The following is a 13,914-nucleotide window of genomic DNA, read 5'->3' as shown; positions in this document are numbered from 1 at the left end:
TCTCATCCCTTAGTTGGCACACAAACTGTTGTCCCTCCTTGAAAACAAGAAGTCACTTTCTTGTTTTCAAGGAGGGACAACAGTTTGTGTGCCAACTAAGGGATGAGACCAGAGATTCTCTGGCCTCACGTTTCAGAACATACCAGGTGATGACACATGACACCACATGACAACACATGACACATGACGACACATGACACCACATGACACATGACATCACATGACACTTGACACTACATGACACATGACATCACATAACAACACATGACACATGACATCACATGACTCATGACGATACATGACACATGACACCACATGACAGATGACACCACATGACACAGGACACGTGATGGCACATGACACCACATGACAACACATGACACATGATGACACATGACACATGATGACACATGACACCACATGACACATGACATCACATGACACATGACACCTTGTGACACATGACACAACATGACACATGACACCACATGACACATGACAACACATGACAGCACATGACACATGATGGCACATGACACAATGTGACACATGACACCACATGACACATGACACCACATGACACATGACACTTGATGACACATGACACCACATGACAACACATGACACATGATGACACATGACACCACATGACACATGACATCACATGACACATGACACCATGTGACACATGACACAAAATGACACATGACACCACATGATACCACATGACACATGATGACACATGACACCACATGATGAAACATGACACCACATGACACCACATGATGCAAGATGACACATGACGACACATGACACATGACACTACATGACACATGTCATGTGTCATGTGATGTCATGTGTCATGTGTTGTCATGTGATGTCATGTGTCATGTAGTATCAAGTGTCATGTGATGTCATGTGTCATGTGGTGTCATGTGTCATGTGTTGTCATGTGTCATCACGTGTCATGTGTCATTAGTTGTCATGTGTCATGTGGTGTCATGTAGTGTCATGTCATGTGATGTCATGTGTTGCTATGTGATGTCATGTGTCATCACGTGTCATGTGTCATGTGGGTCATGTGTCATGTGGGTCATGAGTCATGTGGTGTCATGTGTCACGTATCGTCATGTGTCATGTGATATCATGTGTCATGTGGTGTCAAGTGTCATGTGATGTCATGTGTCATGTGTTGTCATGTGATGTCATGTGTCATGTGGTGTCATGTGACATGTGATGTCATGTGTCATGGGGTGTCATGAGTCATGTGTTGTCATGTGATGTCATGTGTCATGTGGTGTCATGTGATGTCATGTGTCATGTGGTATCATGTGACGTCATGTGTTGTCATGTGTCATGTATCGTCATGTGTCTTGTGATGTCATGAGTCATGTGTTGTCATGTGTCATCATGTGTAATGTGGTGTCATGTGTCATCATGTGTCATGTGTTGTCATGTGGTATCGTGTGTCATCACGTGTCATGTGTCATGTGATGTCATGTGTCATGTACGCATGTGAAAAATAAGAGGAACAAATTATATATTGCAAAAGAAAGGAGTGCCTTCCTTCCATTATATTCATGTGTCATGTAGTGTCATCTCTATGTGATTGTCACCATATTTGTGCCTGTGATCTTTGTGCATGTGTCCTGTGTCATGTATCGGCATGTGTCATGTGATGTCATGTGATGTCATGTGTTGTCATGTGATGTCATTTGTCATGTGGTGTCATGTGACGTCATGTGTTGTCAGTCATGTAGTGTCATGTGTCATCATGTGTCATGTGTTGACACATGACACCACATGATACCACATGACACATGATGACACATGACACCACATGATGAAACATGACACCACATGACGCAAGATGACACATGACGACACATGACACATGACACTACATGACACATGTCATGTGATGTCATGTGTCATGTGTTGTCATGTGATATCATGTGTCATGTAGTGTCAAGTGTCATGCGATGTCATGAGTCATGTGGTGTCATGTGTCATCATGTGTCATGTGTTGTCATGTGTCATGTGTCATGTGTTGTCATGTGTCATGTGGTATCATGTGTCATGTAGTGTCATGTGTCATGTGATGTCATGTGTCATGTGTTGCTATGTGATGGCATGTGTCATCACGTGTCATGTGTCATGTGTGTCATGTGACATGTGGGTCATGAGTCATGTGGTGTCATGTGTCATGTATCGTCATGTCATGTCATGTGTCATGTGGTGTCAAGTGTCATGTGATATCATGTGTCATGTGTTGTCATGTGTTGTCATGTGGTGTCATGTGTCATGTGATGTCATGTGTCATGTGGTGTCATGAGTCATGTGTTGTCATGTGATGTCATGTGTCATGTGGTGTCATGTGTCATGTGATGTCATGTGTCATGTGGTGTCATGTGATGTCATGTGTTGTCATGTGTAATGTGTCATGTATCGTCATGTGTCTTGTGATGTCATGAGTAATGTGTTGTCATGTGTCATCATGTGTCATGTGGTGTCATGTATCATCATGTGTCATGTGTTGTCATGTGGTATCGTGTGTCATCACGTGTCATGTGTCATGTGATGTCATGTGTCATGTGGTGTCATGTGGTGTCATGTGTCCTGTGTCATGTATCGTCATGTGTCATGTGATGTCATGTGTCATGTGTTGTCATGTGATGTCATTTGTCCTGTGGTGTCATGTGACATCATGTGTTGTCAGTCATGTGGTGTCATGTGTCATCATGTGTCATGTGTTGTCATATTGTGTCATGTGTCATCATGTGTCATGTGTTGTCATGTGTCATGTGGTATCATGTGTCATGTTATGTCATGTGTCATGTGGTGTCATGTGTCATCATGTGTCATGTGTTGTCATGTGGTATCATGTGTCATCACGTGTCATGTGTCATGTGGTTTCTTGTGTCATGGTTGTCATGTGGTGTCATGTGTCATGTATCGTCATGTGTCTTGTGATGTCATGTGTCTTGTGATGTCATGTGCCATGTGGTGTCATGTGTCATGTGATGTCATGTGTCATGTGGTTCATGTGACGTCATGTGTTGTCAGTCATGTGGTGTCATGTGTCATCATGAGTCATGTATTGTCATATTGTGTCATGTGTCATCACGTGTCATGTGTCATGTGTCATGTGGTGTCATGTGTCATGTAGTGTCATGTGTCATGTGATGTCATGTGTTGTCATGTGTCGTCATGTGTCATGTGTTGTCATGTGGTGTCATGTGGTGTCATGTGTCATCACGTGGTATGTGTCATGTGATGTCATGTGGTATCATGTGTCATGTAGTGTCATGTGTCATGTGATGTCATGTGTCATGTGGTGTCATGTGTTGTCATGTGGTGTCATGTGTCATCATGTGGTATGTGTCATGTGGTTTCATGTGTCATTTGGTGTCATGTGTCATGTGTCATATGTTGTCATGTGATGTCATGTGTCATGTGATGTCATGTGTCATGTGTTGTCGTGTGGTCTCATGTGTCATGTGGTGTCATGTGTCATGTGGTGTCATGTGTCATCATGTTTCATGTGGTGTCTTCACGTGTCATGTGTCATGTGTCATATGAGGTCATGTGTCATGTGTTGTCATGTGATGTCATTGGTATTATGTGTCATGTGGTGTCATGTGTCATGTGATATCATGTGTCATGTGGTGTCATGTGACTTCATGTGTTGTCAGTCATGTGGTGTCATGTGGTGTCATGTGTCATCATGTGTCATGTGTTGTCATATTGACACATGACACTACATGACACATGACACCACATGACACATGACACATGACACGTGATAACACATGACACAATATGACAACACATGACACATGATGACACATGACACCACATGACTGACAACACATGACGTCACATGACACCACATGACACATGACACATGACATCACATGACACATGACACCACATGACACATGACATCACATGACAACACATGACTCATGACATCACAAGACACATGACGATACATGACACATGACACATGACACCACATGACACATGACACCACATGACACATGACACGTGATGACACACAATACCATATGACAACACATGACACATGATGACACATGACACCACATGACACATGACATCACATGACACATGACACCACATGACACATGACATCACATGACAACACATGACACATGACATCACATGACACTTGACACCACATGACACATGACATCACATGACACATGACGATACATGACACATGACACCACATGACTCACATGACACATGACCCACATGACACATGACACGTGATGACACATGACGCATGACGATACATGACACATGACACCACATGACTCATGACCCACATGACACATGACATCACATGACACATGACATCACATAGCAACACATGACACATGACATCACATGACACATGACACTACATGACACATGACACCACATGACACATGACAACACATGACTCATGACCCACATGACATCACATGACACATGACATCACATAGCAACAAATGACACATGACACCATATGACACATGACATCACATGACAACCCATGACACATGACATCATGACACATGACGATACATGACACCACATGACACATGACACCACATGACACATGACACGTGATGACACATGACACCACATGACAACACATGACACATGATGACACATGACACCACATGACAACACATGACACATGATGACACATGACACCACATGACACATGACATCACATGACACATGACACCATGTGACACATGACACAACATGACACATGATGTCACATGGCACCACATGACGACACATGACAATACATGATGACACATGACACCACATTACACTACATGACGCATGATGACACATGACAACACATGACACATAACACTACATGACACATGACACCACATGACACATGACACGTGATGACAAATGACACCACATGACACCACATGACTGACAACACATGACGTCACATGGCACCACATGATGACACATGACGACACATGACACCACATGACACAAGATGACACATGATGACACATGACATATGACACCACATGACACATGACAGCACATGACACATGACACCACATGACACCACATGACTGACAACACATGACGTCACATGACACCACATGACACATGACATCACTAGACACATGACGATACATGACACATGACACATGACACCACATGACACCACATGACACATGACACCACATGACACATGACACGTGATGACACACGATACCACATGACAACACATGACACATGATGACACATGACACCACATGACACATGATGACACATGACACAATATGACAACACATGACACATGATGACACATGACACCACATGACACCACATGACTGACAACACATGACGTCACATGACACAAGACATCACATGACACATGACACCACATGACACATGACATCACATGACACATGACACCACATGACACATGACATCACATGACAACACATGACACATGACATCACATGACATCACATGACACATTATACCACATGACACATGACATCACATGACAACACATGACACATGACATCATATGACACATGACGACACATGACACATGACACCACATAACACATGATGACATATGACACCATGTTACACATGACACAACATGACAACACATGACATGACAGGATACCACATGATAACACATGAAACCACATGACACCACATGACATAACACATGACACCACATGACACCACAGGATACCACATGACACCACATGACACCACAGGATACCACATGACACCACATGACACCACATGACACATGACGTCACATGGCACCACATGACTGATGACACATGATGTCACATGGCACCACATGACGACACATGACAATACATGATGACACATGACACCACATTACACTACATGACGCTAGATGACACATGACAACACATGACACATAACACTACATGACACATGACACCACATGACACATGACATGTGATGACACATGACACCACATGACACCACATGACTGACAACACATGACGTCACATGGCACCACATGATGACACATGACGACACATGACACCACATGACACCACATGACACAAGATGACACATGATGACACATGACATATGACACCACATGACACATGACACAGGACAGCACATGACACATGACACCACATGACTGACAACACATGACGTCACATGACACCACATGACACATGACATCACAAGACACATGACGATACATGACACATGACACCACATGACACCACATGACACCACATGACACATGACACGTGATGACACACGATACCACATGACAACACATGACACATGATGACACATGACACCACATGACACATGATGACACATGACACAATATGACAACACATGACACATGATGACACATGACACAACATGACACCACATGACTGACAACACATGACGTCACATGACACATGACATCACATGACACATGACACCACATGACACATGAAATCACATGACATCACATGACACATGACACCACATGACACACAACATCACATGACAACACATGACACATGACATCACATGACAACACATGACATCACATGACACATGATACCACATGACACATGACATCACATGACACATGACATCATATGACACATGATGATACATGACACATGATACCACATGACACATGACACCACATGACACATGACACGTGATGACACATGACATCACATAACAACACATGACACATGACACCACGTGACACATGACAACACATGACACCACATGACACATGATGGCACATGACACCATGTGACACATGACACCACATGACACATGACACCACATGACACATGGAACGTGATGACACATGACACCACATGACACATGATGATACATGACACCACATGACACATGACATCAATTGACACATGACACCATGTGACACTTGACACAACATGACACATGACACCACATGATACCACATGACACATGATGACACATGATACCACATGATGAAACATGACACCACATGACACCACATGACGCAAGATGACACATGACGACACATGACACATGACACTACATGACACATGACACCACATGAAATATGACACCACATGACACCACATGACACATGATGACACATGACACCACATGACACCACATGACACATGATGACACATGACACATGACATCACATGACACTTGACACCACATGACACATGCCATCACATGACTACACATGACATCACATGACACATGACGATACATGACACATGACACCACATGACATGTGATGACACATGACAACACATGACACATGACACTTGATGACACATGACACAATATGACAACACATGACACATGATGACACATGACACCACATGATACCACATGACTGACAACACATGAAGTCACATGACACCACATGACACATGGCATCACAAGACACATGACACCACATGACACATGACATCACATGACAACACATGACACATGACAACACATGACACATGACACTTGATGACACATGACACAATATGACAACACATGACACATGATGACACATGACACCACATGATACCACATGACTGACAACACATGAAGTCACATGACACCACATGACACATGGCATCACATGACACATGACACCACATGACACATGACATCACATGACACCACATGACACATGACACCACATGACACATGACACGTGATGACACACAATACCACATGACAACACATGACACATGATGACACATGACACCACATGACACATGACATCACATGACAACACATGACACATGACATCACATGACACATGACGATACATGACACCACATGACACATGACCCACATGACACGTGATGACACATGACACCACATGACAACACATGACACATGATGACACATGACACCACATGACACATGACATCACATGACACATGACACATGACATCACATGACACATGACACTACATGACATATGACACCACATGACAAATGACAACACATGACACGTGATGACACACGATACCACATGACAACACATGACATATGATGACACATGACACCACATGACACATGACATCACATGACACTTGACACTACATGACACATGATAACACATGACACATGACATCACATGACACATGACGATACATGACGCATGACACCACATGACACATGACACGTGATGACACATGACACCACATGACAACACATGACAACACATGACACATGATGACACATGATACCACATGACACATGACATCACATGACACATGACACCATGTGACACATGACACAACATGACACATGACACATGACACCACATGACACATGACAACACATGACACCACATGACACATGATGGCACATGACACCATGTTACACATGACACCACATGACACATGACACCACATGACACATGACACCACATGACACATGACACCACATTACACATGATGACACATGACACCACATGACACATGACATCACATGACACATGACACCATGTGACACATGACACAACATGATACATGACACCACATGATACCACATGACACATGATGACACATGACACCACATGATGAAACATGACACCACATGACACCACATGACGCAAGATGACACATAATGACACATGACACCATGATGACACATGACACCATGATGACACATGACATCACATGACACATGACGATACATGACACATGACACCACATGACACCACATGACACATGATGACACATGACACATGACATCACATGACACTTGACACCACATGACACATGCCATCACATGACAACACATGACACATGACATCATATGTCACATGACGATACATGACACATGACACCACATGACACATGACACGTGATGACACATGACAACACATGACACTTGATGACACATGACACTTGATGACACATGACACCACATGACACATGACACCACATTACTGACAACACATGACGTCACATGATACCACATGACACATGACATCACAAGACACATGACGATACATGACACATGACACATGACACCACATGACAACACATGACACGTGATGACACACAATACCACATGACAACACATGACACATGACACATGACACCACATGACACATGAAAACACATGACACAATATGACAACACATGACATATGATGACACATGACACCACATGACACCACATGACTGACAACACATGACGTCACATGACACATGACATCACATGACAACACATGATATCACATGACACCACATGACATCACGTGACACCACATGACACATGACATCACATGACAACACATGACACATGACACCTCATGACACATGAAACCACATGACACATACCACGTGATGACACATGACACCACATGACAACACATGACACCACATGACACATGACATCACATGACACATGACACCACATGACTGACAACACATGACGTCACATGACACATGACATCACATGACAACACATGACATCACATGACACCACATGACACATGACATCACGTGACATCACATGACACATGACATCACATGACAACACATGACACATGACACATGACACCACATGACACATGAAACCACATGACACATACCACGTGATGACACATGACACCACATGATAACACATGACACCACATGACACATGACATCACATGACACATGACACTACATGACACAACACCACATGACATCACGTGACACATGACACCACATGACACATGACATCACATGACAAAACTTGACACATGACATCACATGACACATGACGACACATGACACATGACACCACATGAAACCATATGACACATACCACGTGATGACACATGACACCACATGACAACACATGACACATGACGACACATGACACCAAATGACACATGACACCACATGACACCTGACATCACATGACAACACATGACATCACATGACACATGACACTACATGACACATGACACCACATAAAACATGACACATGACACGTGATGACAGATGACACAATATGACAATACATGACACATGATGACACATGACACCACATGACTGACAACACATGACGGCACATGACACCACATGACACATGACATCACATGACACATGACACCCCATGACACATGACATCACATGCCAACACAAGACACATGACATCACAAGACACATGACACCACATGACACCACATGACACAAGACACCACATGACACATGACATGTGATGACACATGATACCACATGACAACACATGACACATGATGACACATGACACAGGACACATGACACCACATGACACCACATGACACATGACATCACATGACACATGACACACGATGACACACGATACCACATGACAACACATGACACATGATGACACATGACACCACATGACACATGACACTTGATGACACATGACACAATATGACAACACATGACACATGATGACACATGACACCACATGATACCACATGACTGACAACACATGAAGTCACATGACACCACATGACACATGGCATCACATGACACATGACACCACATGACACATGACATCACATGACACCACATGACACATGACACCACATGACACATGACACGTGATGACACACAATACCACATGACAACACATGACACATGATGACACATGACACCACATGACACATGACATCACATGACAACACATGACACATGACATCACATGACACATGACGATACATGACACCACATGACACATGACCCACATGACACGTGATGACACATGACACCACATGACAACACATGACACATGATGACACATGACACCACATGACACATGACATCACATGACACATGACACATGACATCACATGACACATGACACTACATGACATATGACACCACATGACAAATGACAACACATGACACGTGATGACACACGATACCACATGACAACACATGACATATGATGACACATGACACCACATGACACATGACATCACATGACACTTGACACTACATGACACATGATAACACATGACACATGACATCACATGACACATGACGATACATGACGCATGACACCACATGACACATGACACGTGATGACACATGACACCACATGACAACACATGACAACACATGACACATGATGACACATGATACCACATGACACATGACATCACATGACACATGACACCATGTGACACATGACACAACATGACACATGACACATGACACCACATGACACATGACAACACATGACACCACATGACACATGATGGCACATGACACCATGTTACACATGACACCACATGACACATGACACCACATGACACATGACACCACATGACACATGACACCACATTACACATGATGACACATGACACCACATGACACATGACATCACATGACACATGACACCATGTGACACATGACACAACATGATACATGACACCACATGATACCACATGACACATGATGACACATGACACCACATGATGAAACATGACACCACATGACACCACATGACGCAAGATGACACATAATGACACATGACACCATGATGACACATGACACCATGATGACACATGACATCACATGACACATGACGATACATGACACATGACACCACATGACACCACATGACACATGATGACACATGACACATGACATCACATGACACTTGACACCACATGACACATGCCATCACATGACAACACATGACACATGACATCATATGACACATGACGATACATGACACATGACACCACATGACACATGACACGTGATGACACATGACAACACATGACACTTGATGACACATGACACTTGATGACACATGACACCACATGACACATGACACCACATTACTGACAACACATGACGTCACATGATACCACATGACACATGACATCACAAGACACATGACGATACATGACACATGACACATGACACCACATGACAACACATGACACGTGATGACACACAATACCACATGACAACACATGACACATGACACATGACACCACATGACACATGAAAACACATGACACAATATGACAACACATGACATATGATGACACATGACACCACATGACACCACATGACTGACAACACATGACGTCACATGACACATGACATCACATGACAACACATGACATCACATGACACCACATGACATCACGTGACACCACATGACACATGACATCACATGACAACACATGACACATGACACCTCATGACACATGAAACCACATGACACATACCACGTGATGACACATGACACCACATGACAACACATGACACCACATGACACATGACATCACATGACACATGACACCACATGACTGACAACACATGACGTCACATGACACATGACATCACATGACAACACATGACATCACATGACACCACATGACACATGACATCACGTGACATCACATGACACATGACATCACATGACAACACATGACACATGACACATGACACCACATGACACATGAAACCACATGACACATACCACGTGATGACACATGACACCACATGATAACACATGACACCACATGACACATGACATCACATGACACATGACACTACATGACACAACACCACATGACATCACGTGACACATGACACCACATGACACATGACATCACATGAAAAAACTTGACACATGACATCACATGACACATGACGACACATGACACATGACACCACATGAAACCATATGACACATACCACGTGATGACACATGACACCACATGACAACACATGACACATGACGACACATGACACCAAATGACACATGACACCACATGACACCTGACATCACATGACAACACATGACATCACATGACACATGACACTACATGACACATGACACCACATAAAACATGACACATGACACGTGATGACAGATGACACAATATGACAATACATGACACATGATGACACATGACACCACATGACTGACAACACATGACGGCACATGACACCACATGACACATGACATCACATGACACATGACACCCCATGACACATGACATCACATGCCAACACAAGACACATGACATCACAAGACACATGACACCACATGACACCACATGACACAAGACACCACATGACACATGACATGTGATGACACATGATACCACATGACAACACATGACACATGATGACACATGACACAGGACACATGACACCACATGACACCACATGACACATGACATCACATGACACATGACACACGATGACACACGATACCACATGACAACACATGACACATGATGACACATGACACCACATGACACATGATGACACAGGACACAATATGACAACACATGACGTCACATTACACCACATGACACATGACATCACATGACACATGACACCACATAACAAATGACAACACATGACACATGACATCACATGACACATGACGATACATGACACAGGACACATGACACCACATGACACCACATGACATCAAATGACACCACATGACACCACATGACACATGACCACATGACACCACATGACACATGACATCACATGACACCACATGACATCACATGACACATGACACCACATGACACATGACATCACATGACAACACTTGACACATTACATCACATGACACATGACGACACATGACACCACATGACACATGAAACCACATGACACATACCACGTGATGACACATGACACCACATGACAACACATGACACATGACAACACATGACACCACATGACACATGACACCACATGACACCTGACATCACATCACAACACATGACACATGACACATGACACGAGATGACACATGACACAATATGACAACACATGACACATGATGACATATGACACGACATGACTGACATCACATGACGTCACATGACACCTCATGACACATGACA

Source organism: Lissotriton helveticus, chromosome 3_2 (genome assembly GCF_964261635.1).
Source record: "Lissotriton helveticus chromosome 3_2, aLisHel1.1, whole genome shotgun sequence".
NCBI classification, from domain to species: Eukaryota; Metazoa; Chordata; class Amphibia; order Caudata; family Salamandridae; genus Lissotriton; species Lissotriton helveticus.
The sequence above is the reverse complement of the archived record's forward strand: the minus strand, read 5'-3'. Positions refer to the sequence as shown.